Raw genomic sequence first — 27,755 nt, forward strand, 5'->3', positions numbered from 1 at the left:
CCAACACTGGGAATATTGCAGAAGGAATAACTCAGCCAAAGCACTGAGCAATTTTAGTACATGTTGCAATGTGAAAAATGTAGCTGTTTACAAATTATAATATCAAAATTATGGTAATAAAGTGATCTAACATCTACCAAAAGATAAGGAGGAGTTGCAACGTGGGATTCCTTTTAAGGCCTTTGAAAGGATGCTATTTTCATTGTCTGTAAACAAGGCACTGCTACAAGTTCCTGTATGCAGAAGGGAGAGAAACCTTGAATTCTCATTCTGTCTGACACATATCCCACCAGAGAATTGTCCAAGCTCAAAGGAGATCCCTTGTGCTCATCCTATGAACATTTCTGAAAGTCAAAGTGCAAATTAAACATAAAGAACAAAGCAAACACAACAGCACTAATCCTGGAAGCCAATGTTTCCTCCATGTCAGACAGGGATTAAACAGAGTTCCAGTTTAGCTGGTGCCTCCATGAAGGCAAAAAATTTCATATGACACAGATGCTGATGCCACACCAGAAATAACTACTAATGTTTTTACCAAATTCCTTCTTCTAGTATTTTTGCAAACTGACATAATGTGGATGGCCTGCCACAAGAAAACAGAATTGTCCTATTCAGTGATCTTAATGAGATGTCAAAGGGTTAATAAGCAAATTAATTTATCCTTTTAAGCACAAGAAGTAATTAAAGTCTGAGGGAAATCTGTATCATAATTGAAAATGAGTAACGAGCAAGTAGGATGTGGTGGAAAAATGAGTTTGGTAATTAAGACAGGAAGTTCAGTATAACAAGAAGGAATAATGTATTTGTCACCTATGGCACAATTATATCATGCTGATATTAAGTGGGAAAGCTTAAGATGAAGCAGAACAATAGAGCTGGTGAATGAGGAGGTATTAGATAGTGACACTGCATCCTCAGCTAAGGAAACTACTTCAGGGAGCAAGAGTAGGAAGGCTCCTGATAGCATCAGGGCTTTCAAATTAATGGAACTGGAATGCATTAAAAGGGATTAAATAGTAATTGTATTAGAATTTATATTAAAGATCCTGAAGTTATTAGTTCTTTGAACTTTAAAAAAAAGGTTCCTGAATTACTCACCAGGAACACCTCAGCTACTATTTTAATAGAATGGGCCAAAGTTGGCCCTGATATCTTTTCCTCAAAGTCAGTAGAGACCCCGGTGGTGAATCTGGATTATTACTCCCTATGTTCCTTATCTGAATTTTTACTTTGAAAGTTTGAACACTGTAAAAACCTCATATCTCTAGAGGCATCTATGAGGTTATAGCCTTTCAGAAGGTACTAAGACCTTTTGTATCCTTCACTTTCCATGGAAATTGATGCCAATCATGCCTAGGTGCAATAAAGACATGAAAGAAATTAATAGGACTGAATTCTAAAGGAAATTCTTGTGTTCAAATATCCAATATTATTTTTTTTTTCTTAGGAAGATATACTTAAGTCTTATACAACAAACCTAGAATGACATCTGCAAGAACTCTTTTGAAGGCAAGGTATGGTTAAAAGAATAAAAATGCAGAAGCATACATAAAAGCCAAGAGAATGTTGCCAGGTATCAGTTTTCTTGCAAACATGAGAGCTGTTCTCCTTTTAGAGATGAGAGCATGTTAGGTAGCACTGAAGACCAGCAATGTGATAAAGTGTTTGTGTATGTTCAAGTCCATTCTCCAGGGTTTTATTTATATGTATACAACCTACAGATGCAATAACTACGCTTTTCAGAGGTTTTTGTAATCCAGATTTAATTGTCTATAGAGACAGAGAACTTTATTTAACCAGCTGATCATTTTAGAGCATCTTTCCCTCTGTGAAATGTACTACTGCTGCTTTTCAAATCTGCACATGCTCTGGATGCACACAGTGTGCCCTACACAACTCTGCTCAAGAAACACATAGTTGAATTACTTCCAAGTTTACTCATGACATGTATTTTGGCTGGGAAGAACAAACATCACCTTTCCTAAGAGCTGAGGGCTGATTTAGTCTTCTTGAGTCCTCTGCCCTGATTCCGAGAAAGGAAAGAGAGTGCCTCAGGAAAGAGATGCCCATTCTGCCTTTCAAACATAAACAAGGATAACAAAACAAGAAATGGACTGCAGCTTCTGTGTTTGGGAGCTCACAGGGGCACCCAAATTAAACACCTCATGTTTCTAAGGCAAACAAGGGCAGCCATTCACACTGACACTCAGCACCATTGGAGTCATCTCTCACAAGCAGGCAGAGCAGGCCAGACTGTACTGCTGCTGAAGAAAAAAGTGCAGGTACATGAGGAAGAAAGACTTTGTGAGGATATTGTATTTGGCAGAGTTTTTGCTGAGGATAAAAGCTCGTTTTCTTCGCAGCCTAATTCTATGAAAATTCTTTGTTGAGAATATGTAAAGTATTTCCTATTCACTTCTTAGTCAACAGTCTGACTCTGAAACCAAACACTAGCCTCTCTCAATTTTGTCTCTGGAATTATCCACTTGGTACTGAGTTCTGTTGATTGTAATGAGGATAATTTTGAACTAGCAAAGGTAAATTTGATACAACAGTGAACATGTAGCACGGGTTACTGCCCCTTGTTCTGTCACAGAGCTGCTCAAGCATTGGTGCTTGGCTTTATTATCCCCTTTCCTGGCCTTATATCTAAAGCACCTCCTTGCCAAAGGCACTTCAGTCACACAGGTCCCTGTGGTGCTTAGAACACCTTATATCATGCTGAATTGAACTACATAGATTAAATTTAAAAAAAAAAAAAAAAAAAAAAAAAAAAAAAAAAAAAAAAAAGAGGAACTGAGTTGGTCCCCAAGGGGGAAAAAAAGGAAGGACAAAGCAAAAAAATGTTCTTGATCTCAGAAGGTAAAAGTAAAACCCCCACACGTTATTAGGGAACTAAAGTCCTAAAGTAACCCAAATAATCATTTATTTTACAGGAAAGAAAAGGAAAAATATATGTGATTAATGCCTCTAGCACTGTCAGTGTGAAATTCATGGTTTGCTGACTACCTAAATTGCCTGGCACACTGCTAACCCTGATCTCAGCTTTATCTAGGCAAGCACTTGTCATTAAAGGGGCAATTAATCTACTATTCTAATTTCAAATGAGGCAATGACAGAAGGAAAAATGAGATGTGTCATTTAAGTGCTTTTACATTCTAAACCAAGCAAATGCCATGATTTCACAATAACGTCAACAGAAAAACTCATAGCAGGCAAATATTCATATTAAAATGGAGGGTCTGTCATAAATGTGTCACACAGACTAGACTGTAAAATCACAGACAACCTACTCATTGCTTTAATCATTAAGATGGAGAAAATGGTGTTGAAACAGAAAATATTGTCAGGTCTGGGAAGAAACATTGTTTTCTTAATGGCAAAATGTCTCTGGATGTAAAGCTTGCAGAAATTAACTCCAGTCTTAGTGGAAAATCTTTATATTTCATTTACTACTGATTAGGATGGGCTGATAATATGCTATATACCAGAAAGAAAATTCTGGACATTTTTCTCCAATTTTATAGAATGTTTGTAGCACTATCAGGAAGCAATAGTGTTCAAATACAGTCATGGCTTAGTAAAGATGAGGAAATCTGACTTTCATGTCTGGTCCTAAAGGCACTCAGCCAGAGCAAGGAAATGATTTATGATACATCAATAATTTTTATTGGTTAAAGCAGAAATCAGATAGCAAAAGATTACTCCTTTCAAAAAGTGTACTTTTTTGCTGAAAGTGAAATTTTAGTGGGTGGAAATTTGTGATATAGTTTAATAGTATACCTAATAAAGGAAATAAATAATGTATGTTTGGTAAAAGAAAGAAAATTCTAGTCTTTCTGTAATGATAAATTTACAAGTGATCTTTAGTGACAACAGAAAATTACACATTTAAAGCAACTTAGAAAGATATCACTGTGATATCTTAGTGTGGCACAATGATCCAGCTTCTCCCTGGGACCACTGAGAGTAGCCACAGAGCAGCTTCTGCTGAGAAACCACCAGAGATCCACCTCAGCCCTCTCTTCAGGTCTGTGATTTTTTTTTCCTGTTTCTCCTCAGTTTGTTCACAGAACTCTCAGCACAACCATATTTGACCCATAGTGCTTCAACAAACTCAGACTGCAACTTGGTTATGTTTTCCTAATATGCCACTTAAAATATTAGAAATTAAATTTAGGAGGCATAGTTTCAATAAAACAATTCTGTTCATTGCATTATCTTGAAATGCACATGGAAATGAGGAAAATTAATTTAAATCTTTAAATGTATCCATGCATTTTTGAGATTGTGTCAGGACAGGAGGTAAGGACATGGCTGCTTTTATCTGGACAAGGGTGAGATGTTATCCATGCAAGGTTGTAAGTGCAGAGATTTCATTCTGCCTAGAAGAAATTCTGAACATCCTAGAACAACCTCATTCTAGAGGTCATTCTGGGCTCTAAAAACTGCTTTAACTAACCACAAAATCTCTGTTTCAGACAGAAGACAGATCTTTTACCAAGAATCTCATTGACACAGAGGCTGTAACACCTGAGTCCTTAAAAAGACAAACTACTGCCAGGGCCAGTGCTCAGCTGTGCTCTGGGTTACGGCTGGAGCTTGCTGGTGGTGATGCAGACAGGATGTTTGTGTGTGAGAAAAAGGCAGGAAGTTTGTGCATGGTGCTCTCATGCATTAACTGAAAGGACACAAAAAAAACCTGCCTACAAGCTGGAAAAAAAATAGATATGGGAGAGAATTTGAAAAAGAGGACATAAGAGTTCTGTAGATCTGCCCTTAACCCCAAAGAATTGGAATGGAAAATTCAGTGGGACTTATGCCCTTTACCCTCATTGTTCTTTTAAATTTTCTCTCATAGGAAAAAAGGTTATTGCCCAAGGTACCCTTAGGAATAATAATTACAAACACAAATATAGATTTAATTTCGTGTCTTAAAAGATGCCTAGCTAAAGCAAATCCTCCTTTTCAAGTAGATTAACACATTGATTTCATACTCTGCTTTAAAGGAAAGATAAACTAATCCTTCTGTAGGACATTATATTTGGCAAATCCTCACTTGATCTTTATTTTGTTTTCTGAACAAAATGAGTCATGTGTGTGTAAATTACTCTCAATTTTAGTTGTTGTTTACCTAAAAGTAAGTCTCTGCCACTTGTTTTTGTTTACTAAATGATCAGTTTTAGTATCCAAGTGTTTATGGCATCTGAAAAGTGGAACTGTGAGGAGTGGTGTACAAATGCAGATGAAGAAACTCAGGGACAGAGAAGCAGAGAAGTCTCATCACACTGGAAACCTTGTTATTGCTGCTCTGTATGAATCATACAATCTGCAAAATTATTTTTTGAACAGTGCTAGTAAGTAGTTAGGATACAAAATTATAATGAAATATTGATAATTATGATTTTAATACTGAAACATAAGTAAATTTGGAATAAAAATATAAAATATTTTAAAGGACATGGCTCTATATCAGCAACATGCACAAATGCACACATATATGTGTGTCTGTACATGCATATGCATGCATATTGTATATATGCACATAAATCCATACCCATGCATGTAGATATACAGAGACACACATATTATGTGGAAAATATGTATGATATGTAAATATGCATTTCCTAATGGAAATCCTTTCCTATCATTACAGAACAGAAACTGATATTGCTTTAGATGGAGTTCTCCTTGTAAGAAAATAATATATTGCATGCATTTTCTTTTATGTTATTCCAGACTTCCTTCACTATCATCTCTCCTTTCTCTATCTGAGAGGAAAAAATAATGGCTGTGAGGAAACCACAAATAACAAATATACAACATGTATTTTCTTCTAGAAAATGGGCAAAAGTGACTGTAAATAAAAGAACAATGTATATACCTAGATATATAGCAGTACTTATTCTCACAATGTGATCTTCCCAAATTTATTATTTCTGCAAGAAAATATGACAGGAGGAAGCCAGCGAGAAATAGATAATGGACTATCTTCAAAAAGGATCCTTTTATTCCTTATAACAGTAGGTGATAAATGCTTCCAATGTCTGTGCTTACTATTTTCTGCTTTTTATTTTTTTTTTTCTCCTTGCAGCATATCTCAAATTAGAGACTAATAGCCCCCCAGGATAAGATACTTTGACACAGCTTCTTTCCTGAAGCCATGAAACACCCATTGCCAATATGAAATGGGGAAGGATGTAGATATTTTATGACTTAACAAAGGTTGTAATTTTATTTTTAGATTATTAAAGAGAAGGTACTCTTATAATGAGATTTTTCTCAGAAATATCTGCTGGTTTTGGACTCTTGCTCACAAGAATATTTCCTTGCTTGCTCTGGAGCTGCTCTGATGAACCTCAGAAAATGGAAACAGGCAAAGAGCCCATGTAGGTCCTGCCTGAAGATGAGGATCCACAGGGTTGTAGCAACCTAAGTTTTACTTTCAGAAATGCTAAGTGAACAACGCTCATCCTGAATTTTCACTTGAAATTAGTAATTATCATGTCATTCTAGTGTTATCCTACCTTTTGAAGACTTTTTAACCATGAGCAAAATCTCTCTGCATTGAACAGAAGGAAGGCATCTATGTGAAAGTCATGATTAAAGTTTGCTCACTGTTCAAAGTCTGAGCTGTCTCTGATGACTCAGATAAATAGGGAAAATGTGCTGTTGAGAGTAAAACTGTGTTTCACTGCAGAACTCAATTGCTATGAATCTGCAGGCAAATATATTTGCATTTTTTTTCTCTCTTCCCTGACTGTTAGATGGGAGCAGGGTTTGCTTGCTTTGTAGCATTTTTGCACAGACAAAATTTGTGACTTTGATGTTCATGATGTCATATCTTGATTCTGCATTTTTTAGGGGCATGAATACACAGAGCCAAAATATGCAGCAGATTTTTTTTTTTCCTAGTAATGCCTAAACATTTTTAGTTTCTTCATATATTTTTAGCTTTGTAGATTTTTAATAAATAGTTGTATGTAGTTTCTAGTACTTTTCCTCACATTTTAGAATAACAACTCTTTGTAACACATTCTTGAAATTCTGTTCAGTCTTTTTCTTAAGAAGAGCATTTCTGACAAGGACATCTTGTTTTCCACCAGAACTGAAGAGAAATAACAAAAAATAGGGCAAGGAAGCCCCTGGGCCAGCTCCAAGGAACTGACCCAAGAGTGGGTTACTGGGGCAACTGATGCCCTATTTTATGTACCTGCTAGAGAAACTAATTTATTAACCTTATTAAAAATTGTAGAAATCTTGTATACACGTGCATATCTAGCCATACTTGTGTGCCGAAAGCTCTCATTAAATAATTGGTTTTTATCTCATCACTCTTAATATTGTTTAAAAAGTTATGTCTTTTGATTCCAGGCAACTCTAGGATTAAATTTTAAAAATAAATTTTATTAGAAAATTAAATGGGTGAATAATGTTATGTAAGTGAGCAGGGAACAAGCAAAGAATGAGTGAATGATTATATTTTGCTTCTCTGGGAATTACTGAGTGGTTGATTGAAATTTTACTCAAAAGGAAGAGAATCAGGAAACAATGTAGTAAATTAGAAATCACACATTCTTAGACTTCAGGCATATTAGAAATAAATGATTCATTAGAAATCTATTTCCAAAGCTCCATAAAGAGCTTTAGGTTACAAGTGGGACAATTTTGGATTGGTAGTGGCACCCTATTCAAGAGCACTTTAAAAAAATAAATGCAACCTTTCTTAAACCCGAAGCATTTTTTCTGTAGCACTCCTATAAATCTCAGGATGTTTCAACTGAATAACAGATCACTTTTCATATAAAAGGGTTGTTTTCCTTTAGTTAAGACTACATATGCAAAGGGAACTGTGCTCAAATTCCTGGAAAATAAAGAGCTGGACTGCAAAGAAGGTTCAACAAACGCATTCACCTACCAACCACTGACAAGAACTTCACAAAATAATTAAACACTTTTAAAAACTCCAAAACATTGAAATGTCTGAGCCAAGTTGTGTTTCCCATATTGCCAGAGAGCAGTGTTTTTCCTTCTGTGGATGGTTCATCACCGTGGAAATCTGTAATTTTGCACTGCACAATGTTGATCATGGATGACTGCGGTCTTCTAGGCCAGGACCAGCATGCACCATGATATGGCATCTGCTACTTTTGATCTCAGAATAAAATAGGAGGTTTTTTCATAACAGGCGCTCTTGCTGGCTGAAGTTTTATAGGGAGGTAGTCAGTCTGAATTTCTAGTTTAATCATACTCTCTTAAGAAGATATGATATTTTGAATGGAAATAAAGAAATTATTCCCACAAAATTAATATTCTACTAGAAATTTGCTTTCTTGAGATCTGCTTTCAAGTTATTTCCTCTCCAGGATAAATTTTTATGAATTTCTTTCTTATGACAAAATTTACCTCTCTTATTCTCTGAGCAGATTTTTAAAAGTTCTCCCTGATCAGCCACAAGTTTGTCAAAAGGTTCACAGCATGGTTTGTGTTGGAAGGGACTTTAAAGATCATTTACTTCCACCCACTTCCACTAGATCAAGTTACTGAAAACCCATCCAGCCTGACCTTAAACACTTCCAGGATGAAATATCCACAAATTCTCTGGTCAACCTGTTCCAGTACCTCACCACTTGCCATGTAACTGTTGATTATGGTGACAACTTGAATGAAATGTAGCCTTTATGAAAGACACCATTGAAAATGAGCTTAAACCAACCACATCTCTTATAAAAGTAGTCATCCCCCTTTAACCACAACACCATCAGCAAAGGCAAACACACTTTATCCTTTGAGAATAACTTACATCCTCAATTACATTAATTAATTACATCCTTACTAAGGATGTAATTCTCTGTAATTTTGATGCCATGTGGCAGCTAGGCTAGTGAATTATAAGCTCCAAAGGGTCCAGTGTTGCAACCACGCCTAAAGCTCTGTGCATACAATCTGAAGGATAATTCTATCAATGCTTTATACATCACCATAGACAGTGTTACACACATGTAAATCAGGCCTATTCTATTCTATAATTCACCTTTTAAAATATTTCCAGTCTCTTATGTTTTAATGCAAAAAGCTCAAGTAAGTTCTGCAGATTCCAAAGTTTTTAAAATACATGTTTTACAAGTTATGGTGATAATGGGGAGATTTGTTTAGTGTTTTTCTATTACAGAGAATAAGAATTTCCTAAGATTATTTCTTTCCTTCTTTTTCTCTTCGGTATCTTTACAAAGCCACTTGAAAACAAAAAATTTAATGGAACAGCAAGGAAATTTTGCTCCGGAGAAGCTGGAGCATTTTTTAAATCAGTGAATAGTAACAAAGACGTCTGTGATTGTCTTTTCTACTGGAGCTTCTGTGTTTACACTTGCTCCCAGGAACTGCAGCTTGGTGATGTGTGCTGCTCAGAAACAGACACATTCTGTTGTTTTTATTGATAGCACTTGAATACTTTTTCACTTCCATATGGCCAAAACACATCACAGATTTCCAGATCCTGCTGTGTGCACTAGGTTGTAGACCTAGCTCTGATATTGTTTTCCTCGTGTCTAAAGCAACTCAAGCACATTCTCCACATGAATCACACTGTCCGTGTTGCTTGGCTGAGTTGGAGTGTGACACAGTATATATATCAAATGCAATTTAGATGCTGTGGTTTGATATGTCATTGGCACTGCAGCTAAGAACAATAGAATTTCCATAACAGGGCAGAAGCAATGGGCCATCCAGTCCAGCATCCAGCCTGAGGCAATGGCTGCACGCTTCAGAGGAAAGCATGAGGCCTTGGCATGCACACAGAATTTAACCATGGAAGGAAATTGCTTTTTGATTCTGTCTGTTGCTCAACTAATACTACAAACCATGAGCATTACTTGTCCCTGTAATTGTTATCCCAGTCAGTGGAACTGTCCAGGATAGTCTAATTTATAAATGTCTGATTTTTTTTTTTTTTTTAACGTGCCACACTAAGTTTTGAGGGTTATTGTGAACACGTATGCAGTGTGGCTGAAATAAAAATTAACATTTTGTTTCCATTTATTTATTTTTTAAATGATAAAACATCTATCAGCAGGTGGTGTTGTTGCAGAGACCTGCTTTAACTCCATGCAACCCAACATATGGTCAATTAATTCTTTAAAGGATGGTTTACTGTCAGGTGTAATCAGTCCCTTTGGTTTAATGAAGCCAATACCAGAAGAGATGACTCCCCTTCTTAATGATGGCTAATTTATAGATTTTTATTTCTTAGTTTCAGCTGCTATTTTTGTTCAGGTCCCATGAGCTAACAAGTGTTACCAAGAAAAATGTGAAGTTATGGATGTCATGTGGCAGTTATTTTCCTGTCTCAAAGTGAGTGATTTGAAAATTTGTGTTCATCAGTCTAATCAGTATTTTGCTACATATAGGAATGAACAATAGAACTCTAAACAGAAAGGCTTATTCATCAACATGTGCTTTCTAACCCATTCCTGTTCTGGAGAAATTAAAAATCATAGAATACTATTACCATAGCTACAATAAACTTTAGGTTATACCTGTTTTCATATGCTTGTGTTGTTCCTCTGTGAGAGGCTGACTCCTCATCTTGCTGTGTCCTTCTCCCTCTCCAGTCAGCACAAAGAATTGTCCTCTCCTTCCTCCCCAGTTCACTTAGTAATCAATAGTCACCAGTGGATTGATTTGAAATCAGCACTTGAAGGAAAAATGTCATTCTCTTCTGCTGATACCACCATGTAACAACTTTGTGGACAGGTGTGGGGCAGGTTAGGACCTTCTGAATAGCAGAGCATAAGTGAGAGTACCATGTCCTGGGGCTCACTTTTATTTCAAGAGAAACACTTGCTTGAATAGCAATCTGTTGCAATGGGATTAAAATCCAGATATTGGGATACAACATAAAATATAAATCCAAAGTATTTGCAATCAATCCTCTTTGTATTTAAAAGAGTTATGGAGATGCTAAATTATTTTTCTGCATCAAGTTGAAAGAAAAAAAATTACTAACAAAAATTTATGCCAGCTGTTATATAGACACAGATTAACAAAATGAAAACATGTAAAACACTAGTGTTAAAATAACAGCCTATCTGCCTTAATTTATTCAACTCACAACTGTGAAAATAATTATTATCAACTTCCCTATGCATTTAGAATTTATAGTTTTCTAGATGATCTAGCATCTAGTAGCAACAATGTTTAAATGAATAGAAGAATCAGAGTAATTAAGCTGTGTGAAAAACTAAGTTTACAGAACAGACACAAAATATTTGAATTTCATAATCTGCAATAATGGATGCCAGATTGAGTTTATTCATTTTTTTTCTGTCAGTGCCTGGATCAAACTGAATGTCTACCAATCTTCACGAGTTACTTCCCCTAGTAAATATTAAAGATCTTAGATAATAAATTCTAATGTAGAGTCCCTCCCATGCAATGCTGAATTTTCTAGACTCTTTACACTGTAGAGTGGATATATGTGTTATGACATTAGAATATTAAGAAAAGACCATTAAAGGAAGACCCACATTTCATTTTGTGCTATTATCACAAATGAGGAATAGTATCAGAACACTGCAGTATTTTTTTAATTAATGTTCTTCATAAGATCTGTGATTACATATTTGATTACATATTTGCAGGAAAGGCAGAAGTTTATGTGAACATATATGATGCTTTCAAAGAAAAAAGTATAATTTTTTGGTTAATTTTATTCTCATGAAGGGTTATCACTGATCTGAATAGCAGTTTAGTTTAAACTTCAGTCTTCTGATATTTACAGAGATGCAGATAATAGACTGTTATTCCCCAGGGTATCACTCTGATTAAATTGTACATGTATTTTTTATTAGCTTACCCAGTGTCACATTGCATTATAACAAAAATCTTTGTATATCTGAAGTTAGGTGGTCCCCTGGCTTGAGGGGATTTTGATACTCCCACGCTTATGATGTAAAAATAATGTAACCATCAGAGGTTTATTAAAATTTTGTTTTGACCCAATCTCCTTAAACCATATGGAATATCTGTTTTCACAGGCAAGACTTCAGAGCTGGCATTTTTTATTGCTGCTTTGTGGTATGAAATTTGACTTATGACTTAACATTGAGGGTTTAATGTGATATTTATGGAAGGATCAACCCTTCATATTACTGTTACAATGACCGATTCTGCTTTTAACAGCTTTCAGACGGTGAAATGTGGCTGTTCCAGTGCAATGTTGACAAAGGGAGCTTCCAGTGAAGCTCATCTAATCTTTAGAGAGCTCTGAAGTTGCCAGGATTCAAGTGCCATAGCTACTTGGACAATCCACTTTCCCTCTTAGCAGCCATGCTAAAGCTGACCCTCACCACTGACTTGCTCGACAGATATTTTATTTCCACAATTAATTTCAATATACGTTAGCAGTAATTGTCCACCTCCTTCATCTCCCTCCTTCCTCCTCCAACATTCAGAAGGTAAAAATTCTGACCACTGCTGGGATTGAGATTGTGTCACCAAATCACCTTCCTCATCTCTTCTCCTTCTGTTTGGAAGAGCTTGAATTCACAGCCAGTTTAAAAAAAATAAATTAAAATAAATAGAAAGAAAATTATTAGTATGTTCTGTGCAGCAATGGCATGAGACTCAGCTTTTAGTGATCAAACTCTCTCCCCAATATTCGGTGGCAATAATCTAGAATCACAATAATCTTTAGTGATTTCTTTATTTCAGTGTGGTTAGATTTGTCCATACAATATTTTAAAACATGGGAATGAAAATTCTGGCTTCTATGGGTCAGAAAAAAAGACCTTTAAATTTATCTTACTAGCTTTCATAATCATGCTTTTCTCCTTTAGTAAGAGATTTATTTCATAAACACACCCTACTGTACCACAAACCCTGCCCACCCTGGACTGGTAAATCTCTGAATTTATACTCTCATAAAAGATCCTTTATTGGTTTAAGGAATAAACATTTAGGTATTAAAAAATATATATTTTTTACCTGTTTTCAAATGTAAGGTTCTGCCACTTTTGAAGCAGAAGCATCTCACTGGTCCTCTCAGGTTTTGTCCTTTATTGGATTCACCCACACTTCCACATGCAGTCACAGAGCTGATCTCACTCTTAATTTTCTACATTATTGAAAATGGAAAGTTACTTTAATCTTCAAGTTTAAATCAAAATTATTTTTAGTATAAATCATATGCACAAAATTCTTTGATCCTCCATGACATCTTTTCATGGAGCATTAACATAACAAAGCAGAATAAAAGCAGCTGGAAGAGAATGATTCAGAATTTCTTTGCTGGAGAATTTGAAATGAGGCAACTACAGATCCCAAAGACATGAGAGTGTCATTTACTTTTGCAGTTATTAAAATGACTTTGGATAAGAAGAGAGAAGAGCAGAGTATCAGTTTTTCCAAAGGTGGACAGCAGGGGTGTTTTGTAATTTTGCAATGACATTTCATATTTGCTACCATCTTACTCTTGACTACTGTAACAGATATAGTGATGAACTTTTTATTTCTAAGTGGTCTCCAGCAGAGAATATCTCATGTTTTTGTTCTAAGTGCAGAAAGTTTCTAAGGAATTCTGTTCAGTTGCATAGCTTGAAAAGGCTAATACAACCTCCTCAGTTTAGCAGCCCTAGTGGTAGAGCTATGATGAATAAAGAACAAATAAACAATTTTGATTTGGTTTCAGACCTTTAGAACAATATTTAGAAGAAATTTAGGACAATGTTTCTGGCTCAAGTTTCAGGGTTTTTTTAAATTTTTATTCATGGGGTATATCTTAGGTAAATTTTTTTAAAAGTTCATCCACAATCAAAATGTGATTTTCCTGTCATTATGTATTGTATTGAACATGTAAAATGCCGCTGTACTGTACAAGGTCTTAGTTTTATAATCAAGTGACCTTCAGGGGACCAATATACAAACAATGGAAGTGTTGCAAGAGAGGTGTTTAAGATAGCCAATGAATATTATATTTGAGAAATGGCTATCATAGCAGAATGATAAACTGTATATTTTTATTGGCTTATTATGCATATAGAGCTATGATTACACTTTGGTGTATAGCAAGTCTTATAAATATGCTAAAATGAATATGCTATTTAAATGAATAAATACATTTTTTTGCAATTGCAGGCTAATCTATTACTAGATACAGTTTATCAATCTGAGTATGTGAGCTTGGATTTAGGGGGAAAGTAGGCTAAAGAGTTCAATAGGACATTGTTCTTTCCTAATTTCAGATACCTAGTCATTGATGCCCATTTCATGTTCTACTGATCCATTTTCTATAATGAGTGAACCTTAGGGTCATCTGAAGGTTAAACATCACATCTCTAATATTATAAGAAACAAGTAAAATACTTTGCAATTTATTCTTCTGTCTCCTGTATCTCTGTTAAGCAGTGAAGTTTAACACATCATGTTAAATTGCAGGATTTTCACATCATCAGAGGCAAGGTAAGTGAACTTCATTAAATGTTTCTGTTGAATTTCATATTTGTATATTCCAGAAATTCAGGAATATAACTAAGTCATTGCTGTACATCCAGGCAAGCCACTTTCAACACACAGATTTCTAGGCAGTAAGTGGTATTAAAATAACACAATTTTTTCACTTGAAATAGCCAAATATTCACAAGGGAAGGAGAAAAGAATTTTCTATGCTCCAGCACAAGCAAGAACCTCTTTGTAGGCAGAATTTCCTATTCCTCTATAAAATATCTTGTGTGCATGCAGTTAGTTTAAACACCTCAGTATCTTATTGGAGAACATCTGAGGGGGACAGACTATAATAAGAAAGCAGGATATTTCAGGGAGTTGACCGGGAAATAGTATAGTTTTGATGAACTCTGGCATTTCTGACAGTATAGAATTCTTGCACCTGATGTCAGCCCTTTGCTCTCTGCCATTCAAAAACACTCCTGGGTGCATAGTGCAGATAAGTTTACTCCTGTGTAGAGGGGAGAATATTAAATGAGTGTAAAGATAACCTGCTCCATGGAAGACAGATTTCATTCTTTTCCCAACTAAGCTACTCATTAAAACCGACGTGAAAATGGTCAATTTTTTTTGTTTGTTTGTTTTTTTGTTTTTTGTTTTTTGTTTTTTTTTTTTTTTTTTAAGAATTGAGTTCCATGCTGTATCAAATAGGACCTCTGCTAGCTTGGACTTACAGGAACTTCATCATTCTAGGACTCTGGGTTCCACACATATCCTGCTGTGTTAATTCAAAGTGAAATCAATGGCATTTTAATTTAATGTGACAGATTGCAACTTATGATGGCTAAGGAATAGACAAACTGCCATTTGTGATGCTTCTGTGAGGGGATGGCAACCTCTGGTCTAAGTACAGAATGGACAGGTGAAAGCAATGCTGTCATTGCCCATCACAGGGAAATCCAAGAAGGACCATCAGTTTGAACATCTACAGTGAATGAAAAAAAAATGTACTTGACCTAAACTACAGTGAACTTTCTTAGAATTTTGTTGAACCTAGCACATTTTATGAGAAAAGGAAAGCACACATCCCATAATGCCTCCTGTATATTTTTTTATTTTCACAAGCCATTAACTTAAGGTTTCAACCATGTGAGATTTCATATCAAGACTCTTTGTAAGAAAATACAAAAGAGATCACAAAGTGTAATGTGTTACTTGCAGAGAGAGTTACTGCTCCTACAAAGCACAGTTCAAAGTTCAAATCATCTTTTCTGCAGCTTCCAGGACTTGAGCAGAAAGAAAACCAGTGCCAGGTGGTTTAAATTTGCAATTAGCTGAGGCACCTGCATGTTTGAAAAGAGAAAGACCCACATGAGCATGATTTAAATAAGCAGAGGTGACTATGTTTCCCTCTCCAAAAAAACTTGTCTGCCTGAGCCATAATATATTTTTATCTTTCCTCTGCATAATGGGAAAGAGTGTTTCAGAGATTAACAAACTGAATCGCTGCAGACATGGAGTAAATATTTATTTGTACTTAACATTTACACACTTCTCATCCACAATGCAAAAAGATTTTATTATGTTAGATAAGCATTACTACTCTGATGCTGTGAAATAAAACAAAGTACCAGTTGTTCACAATAATAATCACAGTAAATAATGGAGCTCAGGTCGTCTGATTTCCCATCCAATCTATGAACACTGAAGGCTTCAGCTATTTCTATATACTATTTATTGCATCCTGAAATCCACCAGAGCTTTGTGTCCCAGCTTTTTAGCTCGAGTAGAAACACAAAAGATGCCCTCCAATGAGTGCTAACTGATCAAAAGCAAATACTTATCTTCTGTAGTAGTTCTTGGTTTTGTTTGCAGCAAGAAGTCTAATATAATTTTTGTGAAACATAGTACTGTTCAAGTTCTGAATAAAAAAAGAAAAATATTAAATTTATGTTGCACTGGTGCATAATGAAACCACATGTATAGCAACATATTAGGAAACGTATTTTACCAGAGATTCCTGTGTAAAAAGGATTGTATCAGCTTGAATTACATTCCAAAATAGGTGGCTTCCTCTATTTTTGATGAAATGGGAACAATATATTTTATGCTTGTAAAGTATTTTAGAATACACTCTGGTTTGTAAAAAGGCAGAGATGCATAAATTATGAGGTCAGAAAACATGCTTAATATCAGAGGGAATATCTGTAAAGGTCTCAACCTGACTTTAAATGATCTAACTGAAAACACTTTAAAACTGAAACTGTCACATTCATTTTTGCAAATACTGCTGAAAGGTGCAAGTTAAGTCATTCCACAATGAACAGCTTAAAAGGCATACTAATATCAATTTTATACATAGCTATAAAATTTGTACATAGACAAGGCTAAAGTGATCAATATTTGATATGCTGACAAAAAATTTCAGAGAAGACTTTTAAAGGCGAAAATACCTCGTTAAAGAGAATTGGGTCACTGATTTGTGGTCTTGCTAACAGTGATAAACATCTAGGTTCCATTATTCTTCAGTGCTGAAAAACATATGGTCTATTTTGTATTTTGTATAATTTTTCCTTTGTTTTCTCTTCTGATGCAGAGTGATTACTTTTTTAATTTCAGCCTTTCTTGCATTAACTCCTGATATCCAAACCACATGAGCTATTCATAATAAATCAAAAATGTAGCAAAATAACATATTCAAAAGTGGCAAATCACCAGGATTTTTATTTAACCAGATTCAGGGTTCAGATTCAGTTTTGATGCCACTTGATGTGCTGCCCCCAGATTTATGCTGCTACCATTCCCTTTTCTAAATATATTCTTTAATGTGTTCACAAATCAAATAAACAGCAAACAAGTTATTTCACTGCATATGAAATCACTAACAGCTGGAATAAAGAAACCAAAATACCCACAAATAAAAAAATGGAAAAAGGAAGCATGAAAATAAAAAATGCATTACATAACTAATATAATGTGTAAGTTACATTTTAAGTGAAGCATAGATTTAAACTCTTAGGAAGACATGGGTCTCCTGGAAACCTGTAATGCCCTTCTGAGAAATAAGTGAACAAAAGCTGAACTATGGCACCCCTATGCCCAAACAGGAAGGTTTACCAAAAGCCAAACACCATTTTGACTTTTGATGCAGGCAAAAACCTCACAATTTCTACTGTTTTCCCCCTTTCTTTTTTTTTTTTTTTTTTTTTTTGCTTCTTCATCTATTTCTTTATGGTATGTCACAATGTTGATCTATAAGATACTAAAGGTCTCTTATCAGTCACTTATTTCACTGCTAAACCTAAATTTAAACTGTGTTAAAAAGGAACAAGGTGGGGGAAAATAAGCATGATGTTGCTTAGCCCTGTTGTTCAGGGCTTAGAGGACTCTCTTCCTATAGTGAAAGCAAAACACAGAAAAGATTAATGTTTACAATGCCTCTAAAATACCCTGTGTTCTGAGATGTTAAGAATGTGGCAGGTCTCATGTTCTGTGAATATTTCTCATAACTGAACTGGTGGTTTTGACAATATTTGTCCACACTGGCATAAATGTGAACCCCTATTATAGCAAGCCTTGTGCTACTCAGGGCATGCAGGTGCTCCTAAACAAGAACTGTGCTGAGAAAGAAAAGGAAGGAGAGGAGAGGAGAGGAGAGGAGAGGAGAGGAGAGGAGAGGAGAGGAGAGGAGAGGAGAGGAGAGGAGAGGAGAGGAGAGGAGAGGAGAGGCTGTATTTTAGTTTACCATGCCACTGTGGTTGCATCTCAAAAACATGCCATGCATCCTGGACTTTCGACTACATAAATAATTATTTCTATCTGCTCTCAGCTAAGCCTCATAGAGATAAATTTCTAAGCCTGAAAGGCATTCTCATTACACCAGTGTGATACCACTCCTAAGCTAATTACCTCTGCTTTTGATAGGACCAGTTATTTTGACCAAGTGTGGCATCAATATACATATAATGTTTCTGTTTCTCAGACTAAAAGTACTAGTTTCAAGATATTTACCCAAAGTAGACAAGTCCTGGATGACTTAGAGGGGATCACAAAGCTGCTACAGCAGGAATAAAAGGCCTAGAAAAAAACTAGCAGATAATCTTTGACATCTGTATGAATGATGTATTGGATGCAATGCAACCAAGTTAGTCTTTTCATCCTTTTCTATTTATCATCACATTAATCCCTTTTTACATGTGCTGTGTGACAGTAATGAGCATAAAAGGAGAAAAATTGAGTCCATGCAACCTGTTTCCTCTTCATGCACAGGGGACACCATGATTTGTGCACTGGCATGGACCAATTATTAGGCAGATTCTGAACTGATGGAGCCAAAGTGTCTGCTGTTGAATGTCCTACTCCACAATAAGGGCCTGCCAGGACAGTAAATGTACATTCTTACTCACCAAAATAATGGCACGCATGTATGCAGGGAGAAAAATCTTTGTTCACCCATGGTTTTCCTGGGGCCATATCAAACTTTTAGTTGAGTCGTGAGTCATTGGCATTGAACAAATTAAAGAACCCAATTTACTCCAACAGAACTTATTCATAATGCTTCAGTGAGGGAATCCTGTCATGGTGCTAAACCTGGAGTAGAGGAGAAGACAAGGCATCTGCTATCATATTTTTAAGACTGCCTGACATTTCTCCTTGTTGCAAGCCAAGTCACTGCTTCCACTGGAAAACCAACAAATGGAAACAAGACCTCAGGAGAGCCTGCTGCAATGGGGTTTTTGTGTTTTTGTTGTACTTAAAAGGTTGCAAAACAAGTCATAACCCCTTTTGTCAAAGCCAGGATGGCATTTTCTGAGTTTGTTGCTGATACTGCAGTGCCAGAGATGAGCCCTATTCATTGTGGACTTGTTAAACCACTTGTAAGGCACTAGGGTAACAATCAAGTCTGAGACAGGTGTCAAACACGGTTTCTTACCAAACAGTAACTGATGCCAGACAAGCACCAAAGAATAGTCTAAAGTTCTTATTTCCCTTTAATGTCTGTGCACCAACATCTAAAAAACATTCTGAGTAACTATTTAAGAAATCTTGTATACTAATGATGGGATCGGATGCATTTTGCTGGAATTTGTTTATCCTACACACTATGGTCATTAAGGAAGTTTTTTCTAAATGTGTTTGACAGCAAAACAAAAATCAAAATCTGTTCTATTAGATGAGACCCTGCCACAAACTTTTTAAATTTACATGTGGGTGGTTGTGCCCGTGAAGGCTTTAAGAGCCTTCCCTTGTTAATTTTTTTTAATCTGTATAAGCACAGAGTGGGCAGTTATGTCTATTGTCTTAGACATCCTACAGAGTCTGTATACTTGTAAATGCAGAGTTTGAAAGCAATGCCTGTCCATCACTCATCAGAACCATCAGCCCTGTGTGACAAGCCCATAAATATACTAGTTTGAAGATAGATATACTCTTCTGGTTCCTAAAACATACCAATAAAAACTACTTCTAACACAATAAGCCCATTTTCACAGAAAAAATGTGCTGGAAAACATTGAAACACAGTGGAATCAAAATTCCAGTGAGAATCTGTGAAGCTTCCATTGACACTTTTACCTGTATTGCTTTGATTTAGTTAATGGTAATAAATAGTTTCCAATGTTTTTCCTGAGTTTTGCAATAGACTTCCAAATAAGGAAGAATAAATATGCCTAAAGATTCCTAAGAGAGCTTTTTAGGAAGGACAAGCCATTGATTCTGCTATGTTTTCATTATTTAGACACTGATCAGAAAAACAAGTGTTCTCACATTTAGATACAAACCAGTGCGTAATTCCCGCAAATTTATGTAGTGTTCTAGACAGTGAGGAGGAATAAATAAAGACGGCAAAAATGTAAAAGAGGAAAAATGTAAAAGCTTTTGAATTTTAGATTCTAGATTGTCTTTGTTTTTACTACTTTAATAAAATTATCTTAATAAAATAATTATGCACATTATTTAGTCGTTCTTATTTCTTCACGAGATACTGTAAAATTCTTGAAGATTACTTGAAAGGATAGAAAGAAAAGTTTTGTGAAAGTGGAAAAGAGAATTATTAACTATTTTCATGACTTCCAGCTAAAATTAAAATTAATTTTATAGCAAGCATTTCAATCCTCAGAAATATTTATATCTTTCAGCAGCAGTATGTGATACTTTAGAGATGCACCCAATGTCTTGTAGAAGACTGAGGTTTGATTTACAGAAGAGGTGTGGTGTTAAACTCCTCTTGATATCTGGATCTCACTGTTCAGTGAATGCCTGCATGACATGTTTGTTCTCAGGTGTGCTTTTTGCATCATGAGTCCTGGTGAAAGCAAAGAGGACTGAATTCTTCTTCTGTTTTGAGCAGACAAAGTGGAAGAAAGAAGAATTTTGTCCCTGTCAATTTTCTAAATGCAGAGGCAAGTTGTACATCATAAATGAGCTGTTGTGTTACAGGAAATAAGTTCAATTTTGGTGGCTGGCAACTGACATCTAATACTAAATTCTAAAAGAAGGAAATCAATGTTATTTTAATCAATTGTATTTCCTTTCACATCATCTTATTAAACCACCAATTTTTCAAATAATTTAATTTTTAATTTAGTAAAAACAATGATTTGTGTCACCAGCTCACAAAGTCATTGATATTAAGAAGAAAATTATGAAATAGCTGTTATTAGGTAAGTACAGATTTGAAACCAGCTTGAAATTTTGTAACATGTTTTGGAGTGTTGTGAATAATATTTAATTTTTAACTAGTTAAAATAATTATTTTCTTTTCATCTAAATTGGATCTGCACTGTTTTAAAATCTTAATGGGGAAAAATGATGCAGCTTACATTCACAGTTGTATTTATTGCAACACAAATTGTAGCGGCTGTAAAAATGGACCTAAATTGCAAAATTTAAAATATCCTTTAACCAGAGTCTGCTGATAGAGATAAATCCAAAATTAGTAAACATGGAAGATGAAGAAGGCTACACTCAGAACACTAAAGAAATCTTTACTAGTTTTAAAATCTTTGAAAGGAAATATTCAAAGACAGTGAGGTGGAAGAAAGTCCAGGTTGACTTCATAGCTGCGTAAGCTCTGCCTTTCATATTCCCCGTTTAAACTTTTTCCTGCCTTTAGAACAGGTCAAGCTCTGCTCTTTTTGATCTGATAGATACATGAGTACCTAAAGTAATAGTGACTATGACCTTCATTTATCATCACAATAGTTTGCATTTACTGTTATAAAGACATTTTAAAGATTAAGACTTTTTTTCAATTTCCATACATTTTTATCCCTTAACTTTCATTCAAAAATTCCTATCGAACTTGCAGAAAGAAGTCCTGAAGTCCACCATAGATAAATTGGCTGAAAAAGATCAGTGATACAGATGGATTATTGATGTAACTGTTGAGCAAACACAACTGCATTTTCTGTTTGTAGAGGAAGAAAATGTATTTCATGTTCTTCTACTCAGATTGTTTTACTTCCTTTGTTCCAGACTATGTAAACTTGTGCCAAGCAGACAGCCAGGGGTGGATGGAGGCAGTGAAACTGTTGGTTGGGCACATTTCTTTACTTTCTGAAACAGAGACACTTCATTTTGCCTTTTTCTCTGTTCCCTCCAACAGCAAAAAAGGCTGATTCTGTCCCTTGTAATCACTGGCATTAATGAATGACCTTCTTTTCATCAGAAACATCTCCCTTCTTGTAGAGCACACAGCTGTGAAAGCAAAACACTGACATTTAAAACATGTTAATGTAGGGTGGGGTGAAGCATGGTTTTATCCTAAACCACTAATGTTCAGTTTCAATCTGGTTTAGAGTATTGAATGTGATTAAAACTGATTATAAATGAGAAGCTTCTACTTCATTCAATCCACCTAATGTTATAGCCTCTATTACACAGGATTTGTACTTTTCAACAATTCCTCATTTCAAATCACCTTGCACATGCTTGTTTGTGCAAAGAAGAAAATAAATGACAAGTCTCCATTTTGCAAAAGGACCTTATGTTCAGAGATGTCACATGCTCATTTTACATATAGCTCACATATAAATTTGTGTGACCTAATCTTCCCCTTGTATTTACCCTTTGTCATAGGAGAAGATAAAAACCAAGGGTAAAAAGGATCAAACTGGCAGATATTTTTAGCAGTTTGTAAATGGTTTAGAATCAGGCTGTCCTTTCTGTGCTCAGGGCCACAGAAAAAAGGGTGGCACATCTGGTTGTGGCTCACTTGTTCCAAGGGCAACCTTATGCAGAGCACTTTAGTGGGCTATCAGAAAAACAGAAGTCTAGCTTTACTTTCCCTGTCATTTATTTCCTTACATGGAATAAAATGATAATGCACTGAATCCCTCAGCTGCAGATCATCAAAAACTTCTTAACTTCAATAAAGAAATTCTCAAGTCAATAAGGCCCTTCATTTTCTCTTTGGTAAATAGCATATATAACCAATTTTGGTCCTCATGAAATACATAATCTCCTAAAATAAAGTAGCTCAAAAATCAGAATCTCAGCCTCTTTTGTTAGAGATAGCATCATGTTTCCCTTGGGTTTACTGCCATGTCCACTTTTAATAGTTGATCCCCTGACTTTATCCTTCATGTCATGGCAGTCTCAGACTCCTAGATTTCTGCTATCTCTTTTCAGCATTCCCAAAGCAAAGCTCAGGCTTTGGCTCATAATAAATTTTACTATAGGTAATAGAATTTGTACGCTGCTATTGGAGTGTACCAATATTCCTGACGGGACTGCCTTGGTCTGTCTGTCCTCAGCTGCTGACCGAATAGCGGCACCTGTGCTCCTTCCTCCCCAGAGACACTGTTCAGTACCTGTGGTCGCAGCTGGGCACGTTTGTATTTTGGTGGCACAGCCTCTGAATCTTGCAACAACTCCAACAAACTCTCCAACAGAACCCCAACTGCGTGGTTAGCTTGCCCTTTTACCTGGGGAGAGGGGCAGGAGAGGGGACCCAGGGAGCACCAACCAGGTACAGGGAGAAGGGGTCTCAGGTGAGAAGGATATCTGGGTGGGCAATGGCCCCCCAGGGCATGGAGAGCATCCATTGAAGCTGCCAAACACTCGATGGCCCCTTGGAATTTCTGGGTTGATAGACAATGCCCAGCAGGGATCAAGGGTGGAGAAAGGAAAGGTGATTGACATCCCACCTGGGAAAGGAAATTTCAGGGAGAAACCAAGGGAACTGAGGCAAGCCATGACATCGCACCGCAACACACTGCAATTCAGTGTTTGTCCAGGGGTTTTTTTTCAGTATTTTATCTCTTGACCAGAATCCAGATCCTTCTGAAGTTTCTGGTGCTTCTTTGTTTCAGATTCAAAGCTGGTAAATCTTTCACTGGTATCATCATAAAATCTTTGAAGATCAAAGGGTAAAGAATCAACAAATAAAAGGAATTATATGGAGGTTCAGATATGAAAATTAATGTCTGCATATGTTTACTAGTATTATCTTAATATGGATAAAAATTGCGCATAAAAATTTTTATGTATTTAGGAACACAGCAGGTAACTCAGACATGAATTGGCAGGTGCCTGGAGGGCACAGTTAAAAATATCTCCAGTAATTGCTTTAGACCCCCAAAAGGTGCATATTCTTTGTATGTGTTGCCCCTCAGAGTGATTCACGTGTTCATAACTGCTGCAAGCTGCAATCATCCATGGCTGAATACTTCACAGGTGTAATAAATAAGTGTTCAATTTTCAGTCCCTGAGAAGCAGGTGCATCTCAAGCAGATATGTGGTACATCTGTTTGGAGGCAGATGAATCAATGAGACAGTGCCTCTTGGGCAGGTAACTATTCTGACCTGCTTGGAAAGGAGGTCACTGTCAAGGGTGCCTCCGAGGCAGGGTCTGTTCAGCCAGCACGCACTGCAGCTTCCAAAGCCAATGGCGTGGCAGGTTTGTTTCAAAATGAGCTACCAGGCATGTAACTGGACTCAGGACTTCAGGGTGGAAACTTGTTCAGGCAACCAGTCAAGTCAGACTCTCTTAAAGGTCACAGAGGCTCTATAATAACAAAGACCTCATTGCCAAACTGTATAATTCCTTTCCATTTTCCTCTCTTATTTATTTTGTCTGATTTAGCCTTTCTTCTCACTGCTTCACAACCTTTTCCCAACAGTAAATCAAGGCCTGAGCTTAGATGACCTCAAATAGGTCCGCTGTGAGGAAGCCACAGTTTTTTATAGTCTAAACCTATTCTTTCTCCAGTGCCTGGTGCAGAACAGTCCCAGCCCCAGGGTCATTGGGGCAGGCTCCAAGCTGATTGCTCAGTGCTGGGAATCTCTGCCACTTGGGTCTATGGCAGAGAAAAAGAGCACACCAGAACTCAGGGCATTTCCCTCTTGCCTCCATACATTTAATTGGTATGGCTGGGGACAGAAGGCTGGCACAGGGCTAAATAAATTTGTCCTGTGACTGAAGGGCTCCCCTACATCTGACTTGAAGCCTGGGTTTTCTCTATGACTTGCCATAAGCAGAACAAAGGGATTAGCACAAGAGCAGTGTTACCATTTACTCATGACAGGGCAAAGCACAAGAGGTGACATGGTGGCTGGCAATATGACATTTGACACTGCAGAATCAGTAATAAAATTGCATTAAATTTACTCTTCTGGTGAAAGAGTTACCATGTCTGCACCTGGTGAAATGCAAAGCCTATGCACCCACATTCAAAATGTAGACTAAAACTCCATGCTTTGCTGCTGTATGATGTATGTAGCCTGGTGTCTTTTGCTCACTCCTGGTTAAAAATCAGGAGTGACTGTCTTTCTGCAGCTGATTTCTCATGGTTTATAGACCAGACCAGAAGAAGGCTTCATGGATTCCAACTGTATCCTGGATCCACTGAGAAAAACTACAGTATGTTATTGTTATTTATATACATATGTGTGTATTTATTTAAAAATTTCTGTAATAAACCCTTAAAATTTCATGCAGCAAAAATGTTTGACAAATGAAAGTTGGTAAATGTTTTTATGACAAAAATATTCTTAAAGTGGAAATTGTCACGGAAAAAGATCAGGTTCACATAATAACAAAAAAAGGAAATTGTAAAGTTACTGAGTTTCTGATAGAATTCAGAGAACCATAGAATGGCTTCTATTTTTCAGCTATAATTGAATATCTTTGCATTTAAAGAGGAAGATGAAAGTAAATACTTCAAAATTATTTGTATTAAAGATTTAAAATGCTTCAATCTGAACTTTTGGGTTGAATAGCTCACTCATGGAAATTAAAGAAAAAACAGAATGGCAAAATTTGGATGATGATCAAGGAACCTAAATCCACCATGCTTCATTTTCCCAGATTTCTTCCATGAGTTGCCATAGCTACCACTCAGTGGAGGAAGTTACTTGAGAGGCAGGTGAGTAGCATATTTCTCTGTCTACCCTTCATGTACTTCTGCACATGCTGTCCTGCTTTCAGGCCACCTTCAAGTTCTGGGCTCTGCTCCTGGTGTGGTGCCAGCTCACTTGGCTGGCAAAAGGCCAAAGCTGGTTTTCTTGGATAATTTGTCCGTATTTATTCGGACAAACTGGTGCTTCACAAGTAAAACGCTGTTTGTTGCAAGGTGGTGGAACACAGAGTAGACTTCCCCATGCAGAGGTGCAGGTACCAAAGCAAGCCCATCTGCTGTGCCATTGTTCCTGGCTGTTCACTGTTTTCTCTGATGCTTTCAGTCACTCTCCCTCCAAACACTGGCCTGAATACAAATTCATTTTTCACTTTCAGTGGGTTGCAAATGTTCGGAGACCAGTAATTTTTATGGCATATTGACTTGAAAATGTTGAGATACCACATCCTGACTGAAAATGATTTGGGTTTCTTTCTTGTCATTTATGGTTTTATCATATTTGTTTATTGCATAACCTAGGTATTTGGTTTACATACAGAATCAGCCCCCTCTTGTTTATTTTCATCTGTACCTGCCCCCAGAAGCTAGCAAACAGAAGGAATATACTATACAGTCAATAGGAAAGACTTCCAATCAGCTGACAATTTCCTGACACAAAAAGTCCCTCAAATAAAACTCTGATACAACTTAAATTCAGAGATCCTATGATTTTATGCACACATATTGTGGTATATACCATGCCATGTGTCAGAAGCAGTGTGGAACTCCAAGAGCAGGCAGTAACATGTGCCACTTTTTGACCTCAGCTGCAAAAACTTTGTATATAATTCTCCTACATGCTTGTATTCTGCATGACAGAATTAATGAACACAAGAATAATAGGCCTCCAAGGTGATTTACATGCATTGATTAAATGTCAGCATTGAAATGCAGTAGTTCTATCGCTACAGATGCTGTGAACAAAGACAGGAGATTGTAACCATTGGTTAAACAAGCTGCTTATCAATTCCTTTTAGCATATAATTACATTTCCTTGTTTTACCAAAAGGAAATTCAAATAATAAAACATTTTGAAAGTTGTGCATAAAGTTATTTAGTTTGAACTTGCAAGGCATTATTAATTTTTTTACTGTATGCTAATATGTACAATACAGTAAAGCTGGGGAAAATACTCTTGCAACATAAGAGAGAATTCAAGATGCTCATGGGATAATAAGTGATTGATATCAGAGGAAGGAAAATTAGAACCTAGCCTCAGTATAACTGAATAGACAGACTGTAAAAGTGATTATGGCATGGAGAGAGATTGTTCAATTAAATCCCAGTGAAAAATTAATTTTCTGTGTTTATTAATACACATTAAATATCCATCCTAACCATAACAGCACCACATTTAATATTAAAATCTCCCAGGAGACTTCACAACCCATGAGTGACAAAAACTCCCTCCACAACAAATTAAACAAAAAAAAATCAGTCACTCAAGATGTCAAAATTACTTCACTATGGTGCTTCCTCAAAATTTCCGTCCAATGTGTGCCCAGTGCACCATATCTTGTATTATCCACACATGACAAGTTAAGTACAGGTTAAATAGCTCTGCACTATAATGGTCAGACCAGCCTGCTTGATCAGTGGTAGTAATGAAATTATGGGATACCGTGGTGTTTATCTGAATCATTCAGGTGAATTCAAAGTGATGATTGATTCAAGTACATCTGAAAGGATGAAGCTTTGGAATATTCATAGATATCCATGTAAATACACGATTCATGTTTTTCCCTAAGTGGTAACATTTAGCATTTACTGAGTCAGCAAGGTATTTTTTCCTCTGACTAAATCAGACATTGTGGAGCTTTAATGGATTCTTCTTGTTGCTACAATTACCGTGTTTTGATCAAAGTCAAAATGACAGTATGTCACATCAGAAGTGGTAATAACACAGAATACTGA

The sequence above is a fragment of the Onychostruthus taczanowskii genome, unplaced genomic scaffold (genome assembly GCF_017590055.1).
Source record: "Onychostruthus taczanowskii isolate IOZ18803 unplaced genomic scaffold, ASM1759005v1 scaffold3, whole genome shotgun sequence".
In the NCBI taxonomy this organism is placed as follows: domain Eukaryota; kingdom Metazoa; phylum Chordata; class Aves; order Passeriformes; family Passeridae; genus Onychostruthus; species Onychostruthus taczanowskii.